This window comes from Mustela lutreola, chromosome 6, assembly GCF_030435805.1.
Source record: "Mustela lutreola isolate mMusLut2 chromosome 6, mMusLut2.pri, whole genome shotgun sequence".
Taxonomy (NCBI): domain Eukaryota; kingdom Metazoa; phylum Chordata; class Mammalia; order Carnivora; family Mustelidae; genus Mustela; species Mustela lutreola.
The window spans coordinates 50933574-50956046 of NC_081295.1; the positions used below are offsets into that span (position 1 = coordinate 50933574).

At 37.7% G+C, this 22473-nt stretch overlaps 1 pseudogene; it reads right to left on the reverse strand.

Annotated features, from left to right (window-relative positions):
- Positions 1 to 381: 381 nt before the first annotated feature.
- LOC131834587 (glyceraldehyde-3-phosphate dehydrogenase-like) overlaps positions 382 to 22473 on the reverse strand; it is a 50911-nt pseudogene continuing 28819 nt past the window's right edge.

The window sequence follows — 22473 nt, forward strand, 5'->3', positions numbered from 1 at the left end:
GCAAGCTTCCAGTCATGGCTTGGTATTTCTGGTGACCAGCCCCTATCCAGGATCTACCTCTTTAGAACAAAGACACTGCTGTGATTACCCAAGAAGTTCCAAAGGATTAAGGATCTCTGTATCAGGAATTGGAGTAAAAGACTGAATTGTAGAAGAAAATATTCTACTAGCACCCCTATATACAAGGAAACGGTTTGCTGTAGCCAAATTCATCATCATATTAGGTAACAAACTTGACAAGGTAGTCAATGAGAGCAATGCCAGCCTCAGCATTGAAAGTGGAAGAGTGAGTGTTATTGTTAAGGTTCAGGAGACAACTTGGTATTCAGTGTAGCCTGAGATGCCCTTGAAGCAGCCCTCTGGTGCCTGCTTCATCACCTTCTAGATGTCATTGTATTTGGCAAGTTTCTCCAGGTAGCAGGTTAGATCCACAACTGACCTGTAGTGTTTGGACAATAAACAATAATTTTAAAAGAATAATATAAATGGTCTGTGTTTCTAATAAATTAAAATTGGGCGTGAGGACACAGACGTCCATGCCAGTGAGCTTCCCATTCAGCTGAGGGATGACCTTACATACAGCCTTGGTGGTGCCAATAGAAGCAGGGATGATGTTCTGGACAGCCTCTCAGCCATCACACCATAGCTTCCTAGAAGAATTGTCCATGGTCTTCTGAGTGACATTGATGGAATGAACTATGTTCATGAATCCCTCTGTGATACCAGAGTTGTCATGGATGACCTTGGCCCAAGGGGCCAAGCAGTTGGTGGTGCAGGAGGCATTGCTGATGATCTTGAGGGAGTTGTCATACATCTCATGGCTCACACCCATCATAGACATGGGTGCATCAACAGAAAGGGCTGAGATGTTGACCCTCTTGGCTCCACCCTTCAAGTGAGCACCAGGCTTCTCCATGCTGGAGATCTTAGTGGACTCCACAAAATACTCAGCACCAGTATCACCCCATTTGATGTTGGCAGGATCTCCCTCCTGGAAGATGGAGATGGGCTTTCCATTGATGACAGGTTTTCCATTCTCACCCTTCCCTGTGCTGTCGACTTTGCCATGGGTTCGGTCATTGATGGTGACAGTATCCAGTTTGCCAGAGTTCAAATAGCCCTAGTGACCAGACACTCAATATGGCCAAATTCATTGACTCCAGCCCTCACCTCCACATCTCAGGGACACGCACCAGAAGATGCAGCTGTCTGTCAAAAGGACAGGAGCAGAGAATCATATTTTAAAATATTTTTATATTGATGACAAGAGTTTGAGTTTTCCTATCAGTAAGAGATAATTTGAAAGTAATGGAAGACTATAGTGAATATCCACTTTAGTAATTATGAAATAAAAATTCAAAGGATTGATAGTAAAAGAGATAACATTTAAATTTTGTCTTTTACTCTAAGTAAACTATTTGATGCTTTCATGGTGTATTAATCATTTATTATGCCAGCATATTGGAAGATCAATGGTCTGGGTAAAAAGGTAGAAAAGGTAGATTTCAACTTCTCCATTTCAGTCATTTTTAACCAGTGATGTCCAGAGTGATCTACACAGTCATTTTCAAGTGATTGAAATGAGTTTGTACAAGAAACAGTAATTTTAAAAGAATAAAAATCTTATACATGGTATGCATTTCTAATAAATTAAAATTTCCATTCAGTTTGACAAGCAATCTGAGATTTTAACACTCCCTTTAATACTTTTTCCCATATGGGAGGTTACTATTTTTAACCAAGTTTTTACTGTAATGTATTTTTTTGTTCTGTATTTAGTGGGTCAGGCTTCTGCACAAAAAGCTATCCAGGCAATCAACCATAGGCATGATGAGCATTTCAAAGAAGAGAAGAGATTGTGTGCCCTTGTGAATTATATGTTCAAATTCATTGCCCATTTTTCAGAAGTATTAACGTCCTCTTATTGGTTTGTAAAATATCTGAACAGACCATCATCCCCTTGATAATATGTAATAACTAGGTACATAGGTCTGAGCCTGATGGTGTAAGCTCAGATTCCAACTCCATCATCTATTTGTTGAAAAACATGGATCAATAAGTCAGCTAACACTTCCTCACTTTTCTCATCTATAAAATGAGGACAGTAATACTACCCATATCTTATTATTGCTAGCAAAGTTAAAGGCTTAATACATGTAAAACATTTAGAAACTTTGTTCCTAAATTTCCTCTTGCATGAAAGAAGGATAATCATTCCATTTTGTAACACTATCACGAGACTAAACACTTTTATATATGCAAAGTGATCTGAATGGTGCTAGGCATGTGGTCACTGCTATGTAACTACAAGTGCTATTAATATTTTTACTTTATTATTATTCCAATAATGTCCAGTGTACAATAATTCCTTGCTATTAACTCTATATTGCAAATAATTGGGTTTATGGTGTGTTTTGTAAAGTTTTGAATTTTTATGCAATGGAAACATTTTATAGGCCAATGGATGTTAGTCATGCCATCGCATTCTTTACATGGTTGTCTTAATCTGCTTGAGGTGCCATAACAAAATTCCATAGACTTAGTGGCTTAAGCAACAGACATTTAGTTCTTATACTTTTGGAGTCTGGAAAGTCCAAGATCAAGGTGCTGGGAGATTCATTTGCTGGCAAGGGACATCTTCCTGACCTTAGATGGCTTTTTTTTTTTTTTTTTTTGTATTTTCATCACATGGAAGAGAGAGAGCAGGAGAGCTCTGGGCTCTTTTTGGCCAGAGGGTCAAAGCTCTTTTGGCCAGAACTCTTTTTGTCTTCTTAAAAGAATACTAGTCCCATCATTGGGGGCCCCACTCTCAGGACATCATCTAGACCTAATTACCACCCAAAGGTCCATCCCTCTGAAAATACTACATTGGAGATATATGAATATGAATTTGAGGGATTTAGGAATGTGAATATTCAATACATAACAATAATTGTCTCATTTCAATCTGTGTAACTTACAGGTTTGATGCTTTTATTATCCCACTTTTCAAATCAGGAAACTACTCTTTTCCAACACATATTTGAAAAGTTGTTTTAACTTTTTATATTGGACTTGAGATTCATCATTGTTGTTTTATAGGTACATTTATAAAGCTCCAGTTATACATATATTTACATATATATGTATTTTATTTTTATAGTTTGATGGAGAAATGATTAAAATAATAAAACAAAGTATGTCATATTTATCATGTTTTATTGTTAAAAATGTGTAAAATAATAAACAGAAAAACTTAATATAGTTAAGGTTCCTCTTACCATTTTGTCAGAATAAGCACACTTTATTTAGCTGAAACTCTCTAATTTGAGTGCTTATGAAATTCCTATGTCAACCTTTGACCATAATTTATTTGATTAATCTTTTTCAGTTACTTTGTTATTGAAATTCAATTTATATAAAGTATTGTTAGTCTATTAGCATCCCAACATTTTATTGACATGTTTCATTATAGGGGAATAGTCTCATATATCATGACATTGGTTTTTTAAAGATATATATCAGCAGTATGTTTTGCTTTATCTCTGATTCTATTGCCAAAAAAGAGGGAGGGGTTTTTGGATCTAACTGGCCATGATTGTGGAACTAAGCACATATAAACACTCCATGGTACCCTCTGGAATTCTAACTCTGTTATTTAAAAGGTTCTGAGGACTGAGCTGTGTCTGCAGAATGAAGACTTGTTCTGTTTTGTTTTGGTTTCACTCTCCAGGTACCTGTGACCAGAAAGTGAAGTTTCTTTCTTTCTTTTTTTTTTTTCTTCACATTGCTAATTTTTATAATTTTTATAATTTATTCTACTCTATCTTGCCAAAACTTCGCTATTCTTTTGATATTCATGATATTTGACTATTAAATCGGCCCCCTTTTTCTGAATTTTCCTTCATTCAGTAAGGTCTTTAGTTTTTGACTCAAAATCCTTTTCTCCATTCCATTCTTACTGTCAGTGAGTCCCTCCAATGATATTTTATCCCAGTTCTCTTCTGCTACTTGTTGAAATGACCTCTCAGCCACTGCTTTTCCTAAAAACTCTGAAAGTGTGACTTCAGACCTCTCACTTTCCGTCTCAACACCCCTGTGTCATCCAGTTCCACTGATAGGATTCCTCGATATTGAAGCTGCTAGTCCACTAACCCCATAATTTTCTTACTAACCATCATTCCTCCCATACCTCGTTCTACTCTTTGCTCAGTTTATATTCTCATGGTCTATTTGGCCTTTGCAAAAGCGCTGCCATCTTTGAGCTCTGATGTTCTCCACCAGCAGTAGTTTAAGTCCTATGGAATCCAGTCATCCAGCTTTTTCTTTTTTTTTTTTTAATATTTTATTTATTTATTTGACAGACAGAGATCACAAGTAGGCAGAGAGGCAGGCAGAGAGAGAGAGGGAAGGAAGCAGGCTCCCCGCCGAACAGAGAGCCCAACGTGGGGCTCGATCCCAGAACCCTGGGACCATGACCCGAGCTGAAGGCAGAGGCTTTAACCCACTGAGCCACCCAGGCGCTCCCATCCAGCTTTTTCTTGTCTGTACCCTAAACAGCTGAATTTTGCACAGAAAAATAACATAATTCAGGGTAGCTAGTTTAGACACTTGGGTAACACTGGCAGGAAATTTTACAATGCATTCCTAGCAAGCTTTGAAGCCTCTCTCTTCCAGATCTGTGCTTCTTAAAGTTTCCAGAAACTGGTACTCTTTTATAAGCTATTTATTAGTGGTCCATGAAGAGTGAATTTGCAAACTTTTAGAGCAATTTCAAGGGATAAGTTTAATGCTCCTGAATCTAATGTTAGACAAGTCTTGTTTCAGTTTTATCTGATTTTTTAAAATTTAATATTCCAGTATTTCATTTTTATTTTATAAAAGTATTTGTTCATGGTAGATTGCAAATAAAAATAAATGGTCTATTACCTTGGATTATTTGAGAAACACTATCTTGGGTGATTATTTCATACCGTCTCCTCTCTTCTGGAACCTCTCTTTACCTTCCTTATCTTGCAGAATATAGAACTGTCTTCTACTTTAGTGTAAAAGAACATAGAAGCTATTGGAAGGGAGCTCTGTCTCCCTCTTATTACCACGTTGGGGATCGTACCAGCACCTGCCCTGCCGCTGCCTTCCCCTGCTCCGGTGGAAGAGGCCCCTTCCTTCTCTGCACCCTCACCTTTCACCAGTGCTTTCTTACCTTGTCAGAGATTTGCTCTGCAGTTTTCCCTTTCTTCACCAGCACCATCTCTTTCTCTGGATAATTCCCACCAATCCTGCAAATATGCTGCAGTATCTCTTCTCTGAAATAGAAAAGAAAAAAAGGCAAATATGTGAATCTAGGTTCAATATTCCCACAAGGTCCTCCTCCATTTCTCTGCTGTCCTTCACATCAAAAGTTCTCAAAAAGAATGTGGGGAAGCTGAGGACTCGCGTCTAGAGGAACTCCCGAGCTCCAGCAAAATTGAGGTGGGGGTACCCCAGATTGTAGTTTCTCATTGTAATTGGTTTCCCTGTCCTGGGGTAATATGTGAGTTTTGCACCATGCACAGGAGAAATTTGTAATTGTTTATTTGATGGTGCAGACAGATAAGCCTCATCATCCACACTTTTTATTAAGCATATCACTGAGCTATTCATAGACCTCTCAAGGCAGTAGACTAGAGCAACCACAGCAGGGCCTTTGCTGGCTGCTGTCTGGTGGCCCCCACTAAGTATGAGTCACAGCAAGGGCTAACTGCTAAGGGGGAGTTCCTCAATTTTTAGGCAGAGTAATTTGGCAAGCCTATTTCTCTGAACACTGCTTGTCTTTATTGATTATTTCATATTCATCCCTCTACCTCCAGTTGGGACAAGCCTTCCGGGATTAATAACTCAGCGATATTTCTTGATGAATAAAAAAGATGTTCATTAAGTATCTACTATATTCTAAAATTAAATGTTTGCAAATATGCATAATCAGCAATAGTGAATAATGTGGTGTTTGGTGAGAGGACAACCTGGAAACGCTGATAAAAATTCTCATTTTTCAAGAGAAATAAATCTCTTTCTGGTTAGGTGAAGGAGAAAAATATTATACTGTTGTATAGATAAATACTCTCTTATAATAGTGATCATTATTAGATATTGTTCAGTGATTCATTATATTAATATTTTAAGATAATAATTTCTAGTTGTCCAGAATGAAAGGATATATTGACCTTAACAGAAAAATAATTTTGAGGTAAATTAAGCATCAATGAAAATTATTATATGAATATTGTTTTTTTGCTGGCTTTTTACTTACATTGGATCATTGTTTTATTGCTCTCCTAAATAGCTATCTATATGAGAGCCCATTTTAACTTAGCATTACCTTTCCATCAAAGGATATCAATTCCTTATTAAGCTCAATAGCTTTTTTTTTTTAAGATTTTATTTATTTATTTGACAGACGGAGATCACAGGTAGGCAGAGAGGCAGACAGAGAGAGAGAGAGAAGCAGGCTCCCTGCCGAGCAGAGAGCTTGATGCGGGCTCAATCCCAGGACCCTGGGATCATGACCTAACCCTAAGCAGAGGCTTTAACCCACTGAGCCACAGAGGCGCCCCTCAATATTTTTTTAATAGAAAAAATTATAAATGATTTTTATTTTATTCATCAGTGACTTTACAACGTGAAGACAGAATAGTTAAGAAATGTAGCCATCACACTGTATAGATTTGAGGTGATCTTTCATTCCTGGTTCCTTGAATTACCTAATTATAAAACTGTGCTACTCAATAATTAAGTGATACACTTTTAGAGTACAAAACCAAAGCAAAACTACCATTTTATCCTTTATGTCAATATATAAATGACATTTATTGCTGGTTGCAAGTTTTTGTTAAGATCTAACAGTGACCCTCTATTACTTTTCATGTCAAATAAAGCTCATGCACCCCTATTCCAAGTCTAATGTGTTTGTGAGGGGTGCTGTCATTAACCTACTACCACCGTCCCAGTCATCCTTTGGTCAGCAACAAGTGAGTATTTAATCTATGGAATGTCAGTAAGAGGACTTCATTAGAATTTTTCACCTTGGTACCAAAGTGTGCTTCAGCCATATTCTTGTGATAGCAGAGAGAGTGAAGGCAACATAATAGCAAGGAGCAGAGAAGATAATTAAATTAAATTAAATTAAATTAAATTAAATTAAATTAATACCTGTAAATTCTTCCACCTAAGGAATTTGAAATGAGTTTTGATACAACTGACCAATCCCTAACTCTGCCAGGATTCTAATTATATTCCCTAACAATGTATATCTCAGTGAAGAGAAGAGTGTTTACAGGGATTGGTTAAGTCTTTTAAATCAAAACATTGGTGGCTGAGTTGGTGCCAAGCTAACTGTCCTTGAAGAGGGGCTATTCCTTTGAAGTAACCACTGGCAAAATTTGTTGGGAAGTGATGATGATAAACATAGGAGCTATTTCATAAAATATCTGTGAGAAATAGTAAGTCTTAGTGAGATTTACTGTGAAATTTGGAACTCAGTAGAAACCAAAGAGAAATGTCCCCCTTTACAAGAGGTGTGATCATCTGTACAAGTGCTACAAAGTTACTGTCAATGGCCTAAATGTAAAAACTAAGTTGTGGCTGAAAATATCCTTTGTACAATAAGAAACTATGAAATTTTAAGTTTTACTCACTGCAGAGAGGGAATAAAGGCATGATATTGCATTGATCTGTTTTTTACACTAGACTTACTCGAAAGTGAAAAATCATAAAATTTGAGACCATACTTTTTTTCTCATCAAAGAAGGCATTTAATTAGATATTAAAGACTATTTCATTTCATGGTTAGCAGGACCATTATTCTGCACAGAAGCCTGAAATGTCATAATTGTATTGATGAGTTTTATGTTCCTAATTTAGAGATCTGTCCTTATTCCTCAAAAAGAGCCACAGTAACATACTGACCTAGTCACACTCAGTTTCACTTTTTTGTGTGACTTGATTAGTCTGCCAGATGATATAAACTTAGCACTATACTAACTGTTTTGAAGATTTAAAATAGACATGTAAAATGCTTTTGCCTTCAAGGATATTTAGTAAGGATTTATAAAATTAATTCCCAGAGAAATGATAACGTCTGTTAAATGGTGTTTCTTACGAATATATTTTCTGTACAAGACAGGTCAGTTTGAGAATGAAACCTATCACTGGGGATAAGAAGGCTCAATGTTGAGGAAAGTGAGGTTTGGAAGGGATAATAAAGATCACTGTGGTCAGAGAAAATACCCGAAGTTTTCAAGGTATACAAATGGAATGGGCTATTGTATGAGGCAGGCTGTGTGGATATTAACTTGAGTGAATCTGTTGAAGAATAACTCTCTCTATCTCTCTTGCCACCATGAGAAAATGTCCAAACATATTTCTACTAACTTTGTAGGGTCTATATATGAGGGTCTGATTTAAAATAAAACCTCTTTAAAGTACACCCTTTGGAAGTGCTCTGGGAATATGGCAGAAACAACGGTTTGGAGCCAACTCCAAAAGAAAAAGAGAGAAAGGCAACATCCTGGACAGATTCAAAGGTTCTCTGTATGGAGGTAAAAAGGGAAAGGTGAGCTCTTTCAAAAGCAACTGAGAAAGGCTTGGACACCTCAAGACCCATAGATGTCTTTGAGAGCCACTGACACTGCTGTTGAGTGAGAGGCCCACATGGTTACCAGCCATGAGAGAAATGCTCTTTCATAATCAGCTAAAAGGATTGTCGAGTGGGAAGAATACTTGGCTCCTGATTGGAAGAAAAACACCAAATGTAGTAAGATGTTATGGAAGAAAAAAAAAAAAAAAAAGAACAGGGATCTCAAATATGTAAGCCTCAACTTGATCATTATACAGAATCTAGTATTGGTTTAATGATTAAAATATCTTATTAAATAAAATTCTGAAATGGAAAGATGACTTTAAAACTGTATACTTTTCTGGGGCACCTGGGTGGCTCAGTGGGTTAAAGCCTCTGCCTTCGGCTCAGGTCATGATCTCAGGGTCCTGGGATCGAGCCCCACATGGTGCTCTCTGCTCAGCAGGGAGCCTGCTTCCCTTCCTCTCTGCCTGCCTCTCTGCCTACATGTGATCTCTGTCTCTCTCTCTGTCAAATAAATAAATAAAATCTTAAAAAAAAAAAACGTATACTTTTCTAATTGTCGAGCATCACTGGAGAAAATTATTAAAATCCCAGAGATTTTGAGATGGTTACTAATGCTGCAGTGTTCAGTATTTAGATGTATGAGGCATGTATTTTGAACCACCAAACTTCTGTGCAGTCAAATGACATTATTAATTTTTCTGTACCTTTATTTAACTCAGCTCTTTTCTCAGAGAAGGGAAACCCAACTCTACCAGTGCAACCATTCCTTTGGTTGTCAGCATCCAGCCCTGCTGAAACCTGCTGCCAAGGTCTGCTGGACCCCATTCTCCAGTCATTAGACCCCTGCTGTTTATTCTGTATTATTCTTTTCATAATTGAAAGGCATCTTTAGCCTACCTTACATCAATGTGGAGTAGGATAAGCTACCTTAGATGCTCTCCTACACCTTTATAGACCTTTGGTAGTTTGGAGATGAGTGTTATTTCAAACTGTGTGTCTGATTAGAAGTATTTTACCACAATTTCAGCTCCACTGATGCTACCCATTTTAGTACTGAGTGTTCAATAATGTTATATTACCTCTGAGTTCCATACAGGAAGTTGGGCACAAACACTCTCTGCTCTCTGAACCCTAAATCTATCAGTTTCTCTTGGCCATTCCTATCGAAGTTTCAATATTAAGAATTAACATGGGATGGGCACCTGAGGGGTCCAGTAGGTTAAACATCTGCCTTCAGCTCAAGTCATAGTCCCAGATCCTGGGATCAGACTCTTTGCTCAGTGGGGAGTCTGTTTCTCCCTCTCTCTCTGTTCCTTCCCCCTCCCCTACTCATGCCCTCTCTCTCATGCTCTCTCTCTCAAATAAAATCCTAAAAATATAAAAATAAAATAATTAACAGAGTCAAGTGTTTTGCTTTTCTAGGAAGCAACCACCACTGACTCATTTTGTAGACCTCTTATTTCAAAATTCTTCTAGGGAATAGAACTGTCCCCTGGAAAAATGGTCATTCACTAGCACCCTTTTTGTCTAACGAGGGCCATGTGACTAATTCTTGCAGAAAATAAAATGGAAGACATTGGTTTTTTTTCCCCAGGCCCTTAAGGCAGTTAAGGAGCAAGTGTACAATCTTAACACTTTCTTCTCCCTCCTACTGGTCAGACATCAACACCTATGGTGATATTAAAAGACAAGACTATGCCTTGTCTTATTATGGTTGTTTGTCCAGCCCAGTATCCATGAGTGACTACAGGGAGCATAGTTCCACCTCGTGTCACCTTCGGCTACCAATCAGAAACGCCCTCATTGTTCTTTTGTACATTCAAGAAATAAACTTCTGTGGTCTTAAGCCATATAAACTTGAAGTTCGTTTGTTATACCAGCTAGTATTACTGAAACTAGTACATTTATTTTTAAAGAGTTCTACCTAAGTTCTACTGTTTTTGGTATTTTTCTCTTCATATTTAAAATCAAGTTTCAGAAATGTAACAAACAAAATTACTTTTCTGTCTTACGTATCTGGCTTGTACAGACTAAACACAGTTTGTCATTCAAAACTGTTTGCTGTAACTCTAAAAAGCATATTTTAGAACATTAATCCAATGTATTTTTTCTGTAACTCTGTCAATCTTCCTAAGAAACAGATGTATGGAAAGGCACTATTGCTTCCTAAATGGTAAAGGAGAAAAATAGTAGGGGAGAAGATATATGGGGGTAGAGTTTGAGAAAGAAGCTTCAGTTAGCCTTCTTGTCCTCAGGTATCATAAAATAACATTGAGTTAGGCCAATACATTTTCTGTTGGGGACTCATGAGCGAGTAGTCTTTCAATCCCTAACATAGCTGCAGAAGAGTGGCCTTGGGCCTGGAACATTTCCTTGCAGAAAGATAAAAAGCCCTTATAGCACAAGCTGTAAATTTGTCTTTGGTTGGAAGTTATCTTTCCCTGTTCGGGTCTGTTGTATAGTTTTCTGTTCAGCTTAAGTGTGTGTTGATACGGTTGTCCTTTCAGTTTTGTAGGGGAGGGAAAAGGCCCTTCACCTGCAGGACAAGAAAGATGCATGCAGACCTTCTCCCCATATCAGCTGTGGGATGAGATCTACTGACCGTGGGGTCCTGATGCTTACTATTAAAGTTGATCTTGCTCTGCCTCTCTTCTGTATGAGAAAAGTGGTGTTCCACCCATTGCCTGTGTGAGTCATGTCTTCTTGGTGACCCTAACACTAGCAAACCATGCAGTGGATTGACATCCTGGGACTGTTGTTCCTGGTGGTAAGCACCAGATGTCATTCCCTCAACGTTTTCAAGGGAGAACACTAAAGCACACTCTTTTCTCCCTGTGATACAACTAATTCTCTAGACCTACCTCTCCCCCCCAAATGTTTAGCAAGCACCTGTGTCACTATGATTAATAATAAGTCTCAAGGGCAGATAATGGGATTTCCAGATGCTAGTATTCACTGGGTTGTTTCTGAGATGATCAACTCTATAAAGTATGCTCTAGGAATGTGTGAAGAATACGAATAATTTTTTTGAAATGTGTTCTAGTTAGAAAAAAAAAATTGTAAGACATGTAAAAACACTTATTTATAGTTCAGAATTGTTTCAGTCAATGAAAAGCATTGCCAAGCCGAAATTAATTTGTTCAATGTTTTTACTTTAATTTTCACCTTGTGTTTGGAACTGAAGATAGGATAGAGTTACAAATGTTGTCATAATCTTTTACAAATCTTTTACAAATATCATTAAATAACTACTTTTTATAAACCTTAATTCCAGCATATGCTAGTTGACAAAGTCAGGGAGGTCAAGAGATTCTGCTGTGGGTTGAGGAGGAGGGAATAATAAAATCAAAGCAGTGTTTTAGAAATAATGATATATCTTCTTTTAATTTAGCCTGTATCCCTGGACTATCTTATGTATCAGTAACTTAGCTCTTGATTATAGTTCCTGGATATTGCACTGGGATGGGTGTCATTTCAGTGGATATGGCCACATTTCTAGAAAAAGCATAGTAGCACAACATTGTTAGCACTTCAGAAATCTGACTTCATTAAAGAGTTCTCTATTCTCTCTATAGATGTCAATGTGCTCATTTGCAAAATCAAGTAAATACAATTTCCTAGTATCTGTTGTCTCACAGTTTAATTAAGGCTGTAAATTCTATAAAAAGTCAATTCTATGTGCAAACAGACATAAAGATCTTTCAGATGCTTTGATTTATGACCCTATGCAACTCAACTAGATCCTGATTCACTACAAAAACAAGGATCATAGAGTCTGTGGCCCCTTAACAATTTGCCTATTCAGTGAGTTCATTTATTCATGAAATATATATATTTACCCCGTCACCTAATAGTAAAATTTACAAGTCTCAATGACAAAGAGAAAATCCTGAAAGCAGCCCGGGAAAAGAAGTCTGTAACATACAATGGTAAAAATATTAGATTGGCAGCTGACTTATCCACAGAGACCTGGCAGGCCAGAAAGAGCTGGCATGATATTTTCAGAGCACTAAACGAGAAAAACATGCAGCCAAGAATACTATATCCAGCTAGGCTATCATTGAAAATAGAAGGAGAGATTAAAAGCTTCCAGGACAAACAACAACTGAAAGAATTTGCAAATACCAAACCAGCTCTACAGGAAATATTGAAAGGGGTCCTCTAAGCAAAGAGAGAGCCTACAAGTGGTAGATCAGAAAGGAACAGAGACCATATACAGTAACAGTCACCTTACAGGCAATACAATGGCACTAAATTCATATCTCTCAATAGTTACCCTGAATGTGAATGGGCTAAATGCCCCTGTCAAAAGACACAGGGTATCAGAATGGATAAAAAAACAAAACCCATCTATATGTTGCCTCCAAGAAACACATTTTAAGCCCGAAGACACCTCCAGATTTAAAGTATTCATTGAAAAACTAATAATGTTGAGTCCCCATAATGTGCCAAACACTATTCCCGAAGCTGGACAAACAACCATAAGACAAGTCAGATGAAGTACTTGTCCCCGTGGAACTCACATTCTAGTAGAGGCACAGAGACAGACAATAAACAATAACAATAGCACTAATTAAGATCATTTCAGATCATTGTAAGAGCTATGAAGAAAACAAAGGTTATACAAAAAAAGAATGACTGTGCTTCTGGGTGGGGTGGGTGATGGGAGAGAGCTGTCTGAGTAGATTACATCTGAAATCAGAGTTTAATAACAAAGGAACAGCTGTGAGAAAATCTTCAGAGCATTTTTGGTAGAAGGAAGAACAAGAATTAAGAAACTAAAACAGGATTGAGGTTGGGCTTGTCTAAGGAAATAAAAGACAATAAAGATAGAAATAAAAGACAATAAAGATAACTATCAGGTGAGTAAGAAGTATGGTGGCAAGGAGGGACGTCCAGGGAAGAGTCAGGATTTAAATGATAAAAGGCCTTGTGAGACAAATTAAAGGATTTGGATCTTTTACTATATACAAAAGGAAACCGTTGGAGGTTTAAGCTTGATATGGTTTATGTTTTATGAAATCATTTAGGTTATTCTGTGGATAATGGATTATAGGGAGGGAAACAGGAAGAAGTTTCAAGATGATCACAGTAGTTCAATAAAGAGATTCTGATGGCAAAACTAGGGTATTAGCACTGAAAATGAAAAAAAGTAGACGGATTCAAGAGAGATTTTAGATGTAGAACTATAGAATTCTGTAGATTGGATGAATGATATGAGGAAAACCTAAAAATCAAAGACTTTTCTTTGGAGAAAGAGTGAGCATGTGAATGGAGGGGAGCAGGGGGGAGGGATAAGCAGACTGTGTACTGAGTGTGTAGTCCTATGTGGGGCTTGATCCCATGACTTGGAGATCATGACCTGAGCTGAAATCAAGAGTTAGATGCTTAACCAACTGAGCCACTTAGGCACGTCAGGGAGAACCTTTTAGTTCTTGGTTTAAGCCACCAATGAGTGGTTTTCCATTTACTAAGATACAGCTGACTGGACAGGAATGAAACTAGGAGATCAATAATTCTAATGTGACCATGTTTTCCATGACTATTGAATATCTGTGTGGAGAGGTCAAGTATGCAACTGGTTTTAGTAGTCTGGAGCTCAACAAGGGGGTCACGATACACATGTAGAATAGCAGGAATAAATATGAAATGTAAGGCTATGGGACCAGATGAGAGGAAAGTTAGAGGTGAATGGAGATACACTCTAACATTTGAAGCTCAAACAAAGGAGACACAGTGAGCAAAGTGACTACAGTAAGCAGTGAGTAGGACAAAGAAGCAAAAGTAGGAGTGTTTCAATAAAGAGGGCATGAGAAACTGGTCAACTATGTTGCAAGCTGTTATGAGATGGGCTAAGAAAAGTGTAGAACGAGATGCCTTGGGACTGGTGTTACCTTTTTAAATAATATGCCAAAAAGCGGGGCGCCTGGGTGGCTCAGTGGGTTGAGGCCTCTGCCTTTGGCTTGGGTCATGATCTCGGGGTCCTGGGATCGAGCCCCACGTCTGGCTCTCTGCTCAGCGGGGAGCTTGCTTCCCTCTCTCTCTCTGCCTGCCTCTCTGCCTACTTGTGATCTCTGTCTGTCAAATAATAAAATCTTAAAAAAAAAAAATGCCAAAAAGCAAGATCACGAAAGAAAGAACTGATAAGCTGGATTTAATTAAAATAAACTTTTGCTCTTTGAGAAATGGTCAAGAGGATAAAATGGCAAGCTGCAGCCTGGGAGAAAATATTTGCAAAAGCCATCTGATAAAGGACTATTATTCAAAATATACCACATCTTCAAACATGTATATATAATGGAATATTACTTAGCCATCACTCATCTGTGAGGAGGCTTCAAAACAGATGAACAGAGGGGAAGGGAAGGAAAAAATAAGGTTAAAAACAGAGACGAAGGCAAACCATAAGAGACCCTTAACAACAGGGTAAAAAACAGGGTTGCTGGAGAGGAGGTAAGTAGAAGGATGGGGTAGAGGGGGAGGCATTAAGGAGGGCACTTACTGGGATGAGCATGGGGTGTTATATGCAAGGGGTGGATCACTAAATTCTACCTCTGAAACTAATACTCCCTATATAGTAATCAACTAGAATTTTTTATAAGATTTATTTATTTGAAAGAGATAGAGTATGTATGAATGGGAGGTAGTGGTGCAGAGAGGAAGCAGCCTCCCTGGAACTCCATCTCAGGACCCTGAGATTATACCTGAGCTGAAATAAAGAGTCAGAGTCAACTGACTGAGTCACCCAGGTGCCCCACGAGCTAGAATTTAAATAAATCTTGAAAAGAAAAAAAAAAAAAAAGATCATCATACAAAATGCATAAAAAGCTTTTAAAACCCAGCAATAAGAAAACAATCTGATTTTTTAAAAAAATGGTCCAAAGACCTTAACAGACATCTCACCAAAGAAGAGATAAAGATGGCAAATAAGCACATGAAAAGATGTTCCATGTCATTTCTCAGGAAGGAAATGGAAGTCAGACAACAATGAGACGCCACTCAAACATATGGGAATGGCCAGACCTGGAATGAGGACCACAGGGGAAATGCTGGTGCTAAAAGGAAAAGAATTATCCAGCCATGAATGCACACTGAGAATCTTAAATGCATATTATTTAGTGAAAGGAGCCAATTTGAAAAGTCTACATATTGTATGATTTCAACATACAGTTTTTGATATTCTGGAAAAGGCAAAACTATGGAGACAATAAAGAGATTAGTGATGCCAGGGGTTGGGAGGAGAGGGATGACTAGAGATACCTCAGAAGATTTTTAGCCCAGTGAAGAATGCATTTCGTGTTACTCTAAGGGTAAATGCGTCATTATACATTTGTCCAGACCCATAGAATATACAACATCAAGAGTGAATCATAATGTAAACTATGGCCTTTCAGTGATTATGATGTGTCAGTGTAGGTTCACCAATCATAAATATACCATTCTGGTGGGAACATGTTGACAACAGAGGAGGTTATACACTTGAGGGAATAGGATGTATACGGGAAATGTCTGCATGTTCCCCTCAATTTTGCTATGAACCTAACATTGTCTAAAAAAAGTAAAGCCTAAGGATGCCTGGGTGGCTAAGTTGGTTAAGCATCTGTCTTTTTTGCTCAGGTCATGATCCCAGGGTCATGGGATCAAGTCCCACTTTGGGTTCCTTGCTCAGTAGGGAGCCTGCTTCTCCCTCTGCCTGCCTCTCCCCCTGCTTGTGCTCTGTCTCTTCTCTTTCTATCTGATAAACAAGTAAATTCACTTGCATCTGTGGAATGGTGGGGATAAAAGGTTGATTAAAGGGATGGGTGCATGACAGGTGAGAAAGAGGAGCTGGTGAATATGAACACCTGAATGGGGTATAAAGAATGCAGCAGGAACACAAAAGCGCATAGTGTTCAATGAGGTTCATTTCCATTTATAAATCATGAATGGGGTAAATTTATAAAACTAGAATTAAAACTAGGAATCAGAATGGGGGGAGAATGAGAACATGGAAGAAAAAGGAGAAATTAGCTTACATTTGAAATGTTTTTGTTAAATAAGATAACTTTTAGTTTGTTAAGCCTTTTTTATTTAAAGCCCAATTTGGTCTATAGTACTTTAAAAATCTTAATATTTCTGAAATTTTCAAAAGCTCTGTTTCTTAAGTCTTTATTTTAGTTACTTTAGCTGGAAGTTATAATAAGATGTAACCTTACTCACTGAAAATCCAGTTTTAGAGTATTTTCATAAAGATCTGTACAAAACCCTTTTTATGTATTTTCACCATATTTTGTCCATCCCTAATCTACCATTTAATAGCAGGGTAACAAAAGTAATAGAGTATGAGAGAAATATGAAGGCAAGAAAAAAATAAACATTTTTAGCTGTGATTTATGACTACACATGGAACTAATGGAGTTGAAAGATAACAAATCTGTTAAGTGAAGGATATAGCAGAGAAAAGGCACACTCATGTTTATTGAGAGTTTGTGATGGGTGTAAATGAACCTGAGATATGTTGTGGCCTGGGATGACACCTCATGTTTATGTGGGAGGTGAGAGATCATTGAAATGATTAGAAATTTATGATGGAGTCAGGACTGGCCAGAATAGAACAGAAAACACCAAATCTGACTTTCTTAACACTTGCTTATCCAGGATGATAGAATTTATCCTATTGTGTTACTGGAAAGCCACTTAATAGATTAATCAGTCTCAGATTCATATTTGGACAAAGTTTATAATTTATCTACTTGCTTTGACTGAATTATTCTTGCTAGAGTAACAACGTTTCCAATTTATATTCAGAAAATGTTATATTTAGGGAATTTAAGTTGTGGCTTTCCCTCCCAGTTAGTTATTGAATAATCAATGACTCATTGACTCCTGTAAATAACTTTGGACATACTGGTAATTGAAGATCAAAGTCCTCTTTATGATGCAAATACCCTGAAGGAACACACCTGGGAGTTTTCAATCTGAAACCTAGCACAATATAAATGGATGGATGGATGGATGGATGGATGGACGGATGGACAGATGGATGGAAGAAGATAAGTTCCATAAATGTGTACTATACAACTCAAGACCTCATCCAGGAGGCTTACTGTAAACACTGGTCCCACGTTTTAGTGCCATTCTATTCATTTGCTTTTGAGGTCTCAGTGAAGTCATTTAGTGTCCCTGTTTTTGTTTTATCTATAAATTTGGGATGATGCTATCTATGGGATAAAACAGAAAAGGCTTTGAGAAGAGCAGAATGCTAAATATTTATGTTTATCTGCCTTGTTGTATAATGTGGCCTTCCATTCTTCTGCATCTGTATCACTTAAGTGAGAGGACTAGGCTAGTTTTTGTTCTTCCCTCTCCCTCAACTCTTAGAACAGTTTCTCCTTCTAATGACAACCATTGGTCTTTTCCTAGCTTCTGAATTGGAGACAAGATTATTTGACCTTGTTTCTCTCCTCTGTGCTGTTTCTTAGCAGTGACTGCCGAAGCACACATCCACTTTGTTCTGTTTATTTATACTCTCTAGAACAAAATGACATTTCCTCAACTCTGCACTGGTTTTTCAGCTGTGGCAGGTAAGCAAAATCTACCAGATTTTCTCTCCCTTGAGAGATAGCTTCTGAAGTCTGGTTTTATTTATAGATATTACTATTGAAGAGTCATTAATATTTAAAGGAAAGGCCATATGTGGCAATTAAGTGAAATTTATAATTTTAAGAGAATTTTAAAAGCTAATTAATATATCAGTAGTTTCCAAAGAGTTTAGAACTCAGTCCCAGGGAGATTATTATGAAGACTTAGTAAAAATGGAAAAAACTCCTCTAAACATTTTATATGCTATATAAGAAAAAATATTTTACCAATAAATGAAAAAGAGAGGTGTTACAGTTTAATGTCACTACTACTGTTAGAAGATTTTTTATTTTTTTTACTTTTCTCAGTAATGAAAACACATTTTTTGGTTTGAAAAACATGTATTGATTTGTTTATCTTTCTTTTGACTTACTAAAAGATGCAGAAAATGCCTTATTCTTGTGTGTTTGAAATGAGTTTTAAAACACAAAGTTGACATCTCTTAAGATGAGTGAATTCGTGGGCTTTTCTGTGAATAGTACATTCCGAGAATCATCAGTCCTGTCTCCTTGAGTGATATAATAGAAGTTAAGTGTTCTGACAGGATGATCATTTGATGTTTTTGTGTGAATTTTGAAGCTTTCTTTTCACTGAAATTTACTGATAATATTGTGTGTTGTGTTTTGAACTTTATGAAACTTTTTCCTCTTTAATAGTCCTTTTTTCCCCTTCCTTTCCTCTCTCTCTCTCTCTCTCTCTCTCTCTCTCTCTCTCTCTTCTCTCTCTCTTTCCTTTCCAACATAAAAACAACTTTGGACTTTAAGAGAACTGTCTTGTACAATATGAGTATTGGAAGCAGTGATACAACATGACTCAAGAGAGAGATAGATGTCTCCTGTATGACATGTATTTTGAGAAGGATCACCTTCAACCTCACCTTGGAAAAATGTCCTTTATGTTGGAAATGAAGTACATTGCACTTTGAGTAGACAGACAACATACAAGAGAACAGAAGAGTTGGACTCTGTAGTAAATCTTGGTTATCTGTAACAGGCTGCCAAGTTGTGCCTCCTGGTACTGATTCTTTAAAAATCTCCAAGCATTTTTCTCTAAACAGGCAAACAGACTCTGGCATTGTGTTTTTGAGAATATAGATAGATTACAAATAGGCAGACAGCAGCATTCCTCCCTTCATTCTTCTTCCTCAGGATATTTTCTGCTTGAGCTGAGTATGACTTCTTTGTTTCTGTTTCCCTCTAACAAATGTGCAGAGATGTTGTGGAAAGAGTTTAGGGCGTGTGTCAGGGAGACCTGTATTTAAATTCCTGGCTTTAAATTTATATTCAGTATAAACTCTTTGATCTTTCATTCTGTCCTATATAAAATGGAAAGAATGATAGCACTTTCCTCATAGGGCTGCTGCTTAGAGGAAATAAGGTATCAAACAGGAAGGACTTAGCATTTCGGAGGCCCATCCTTACCTGGTTCTGGATGGAAAAAGATAAATATTTTAAAGCATAAATTCAGCCTTGTGACTGAGCCATCAGAGTTATGCTTCTTTTCCCCCTGTCTAAAATCTCCTCATCAGCTTCTCCCCATCATCCCCCCATAGAAAAGCTGAAGCTTACCCATTATTGAGGCCTCGGCTTAAATGCCTCTTATGTTTTGTTTGACTAAGGTTAGGTTTCCTATTATGGGTTCCTATAATGATCTATACTTCTTTTTATGCTCATTACAGTGATAATTAATTGGCAATTATTCCCCTCTACTCTATCAGCTCCTTGGGGACAGGAAACAATCTTTCTAGGTGACCAGTGTATGAGCCATGCCTAACATATTATGAGTTTGCTATAGGTATTTATTGAGCTTGACAGTGTCAAAACAGTGTCAAGGCCTCTGTTTTTCCATTGGTCCATGCAAGGATTATAGATGGTATCCTGGTAGTATAAGGGAATGTATTCCACTAACATCTCTACCCCCTACATCATTTCTTTTTTTTTTTTTTAAGATTTTAAAAGTTAGAGAAAGACAGTGAGAGCATGAGTGAGGAGAAGGTCAGAGGGAGAAGCATGGAGCTGGGAGCCTGATGTGGGACTTGATCCCAGGACTCTGGGTTCATGACCTGAGCTGAAGGCAGTCGTCTGACCAACTGAGCCACCCAGGCGTCCCCCCTTACATAATTTCTTCCACCAACTGGAGAGATTCCTCTTTTTATCACCTGGGATAAGTAGATGGGTCTCAAACCCAATAATGCTTCTATTCTCACTATGGAGAGGGCTTCCTAAAGCCTGCTCACCAGCAATTTATCCAAGTTTGCCTATCCTGGCATCTTTCATCTTACCATTTCTCCCTAAAGTTCATGCCAAGGCCTCATTTTTCTGGGGAAGAATGCTGCTGTCTGCCCATTTATAACCCCATCCATACCCTCAAAAACACATTGCCAGAGTCTGTTTGCCTGTTTAGAGAAAAATGTGTGAGGATTCTTAAAAAATCATATTGCCAGTATAGTAGAAAATGTTGGGGAATACAAAATACTGGGAAAAACAACATGGAGCTAGTGGTCAAAATTCTCTCCATTTCCTCCATTTCTGACTCTTAAAAGTGGAAAGGAGCTGACTATGCCTCCATGATCAGTTCTTCCCAACTGCAAAGCACATGTGGACCACACACCCTCTCTGGGTAGACAAAGCCTGGGTTGTTGGACAAGTCTGTTCAACTCATGTATACAAATACATTCAGAGTCACCATGGTTTGCAATCATGTACACATCATTGATCCAGAAAATTATTTTCTAGATTCTAGATACTTCTAGATACTTTCTTAGGAACCTTTTTTTGTTTTTTGTTTTTTTTTTTACTCTCAGAATATTCAACTCTTTTCCTCTAGAAGCAGAAAAATTTAGAAGTGGTTGGGTGGCAAAGAGGGTGGTAACTTTTAACCACACGTTAAAATTGGTTGTTAAGATTGGTTAATGCTTTTAACTTAAAAGATTGGCTAATGTTTTCATAAGGTATCATCCTTTTTGCAGATTACACACTCACTTCTTTATCTTTGCTCTGTTCAAAACCCTCAGCTCTCTCATACCCAGGAAAACCTTAGTACCATAGACAATCTCTGGCTTTTCACCGAGGTTGAGGGAGGAACTAAGGTTCAGTCACTTTCTGAACTTGGTTACTTTCAATAGAACTGTCCATTTATAATGTCTTACCACCAGGCAGTGAGGAGACTACATTTTAGAAACTATATATATATTTCCTTTATATATTCTTTATTTATATTTCTCAGCGGAATTCTGCCACTCTCGGGTAAGGGAAGAATGGAGGACTGGCTAAACTGGGAAGTGCTCAGGGCAAGACCATTTCTTCTATCTCAGCTTTACCAGTTTTTAGCTGTGTGAACTTGCACAAACTACTTTTCTGCACCTGTTCTGTAAAATGGACATACCAGTGGTATCTCTTCCATAGGGTTATTCTGGCAACTAGAATTAATAATTAATATTTAAAATGGTGCCTAGTATATGTCCAGTAAATACTAGCTATCATAATTAATGTCACTGAATAATGAGTATGTTTTCTTCCACAAGGATTTGAGTAGCTGTGTGCTTCTTTGGTATTTTCAGGCAAGTGATCACACAACTGCAAGGGGATTTCATGGCAGTGTTCTAATATACTTCAGTCCCAGACTAACTATTCTTTTTTTTTAAAAAAAGACTTTATTTATTTATTTGACAGAGATCACAAGAAGCCAGAGAGGCAGGTGGAGAGAGAGGGGGAAGCAGATTCCCCCGTAGAGCAGAGAGCCTGACGCGGGGCTCGATCCCAGGACCCTGAGATCATGACCTGAGCCGAAGGCAGAGGCTTTAACCCACTGAGCCATCCAGGCGCCCCAAGACTGACTATTCTTTTATTTAACTACAGTTTGCACTAGCAATTTTAAAGCTACCTTATCAAAATGTTAAGTGATATCAGTAAGATAACTCAAGGGTGGTTTTCAGAGTAACATAATTTATTTTAGTCAGCACATTTATGGTGCTTACAGTGTGTCAAGCACTGTTATATGTGCTTTGAAAGAGCAACTCATTTAATTCTTGCAATGACACTGTGAGAGAGCCACTATTATTAGCCCCATTTTCCATGTGAGGAAGCTATGTGTTGGAGAAATTAAGTGGCTTTCCAAGGTCATCCAATTAGTGGCAGAATTAGTCTACCTGGAGAATATTGAGAAGGCAGCATGGCAGAATTGTCGAGACTCAAGCCCCATTACCTGGGTTTGCAATCCTACCTTTCCCATTGATGTGGAGAGGTCACTTACTC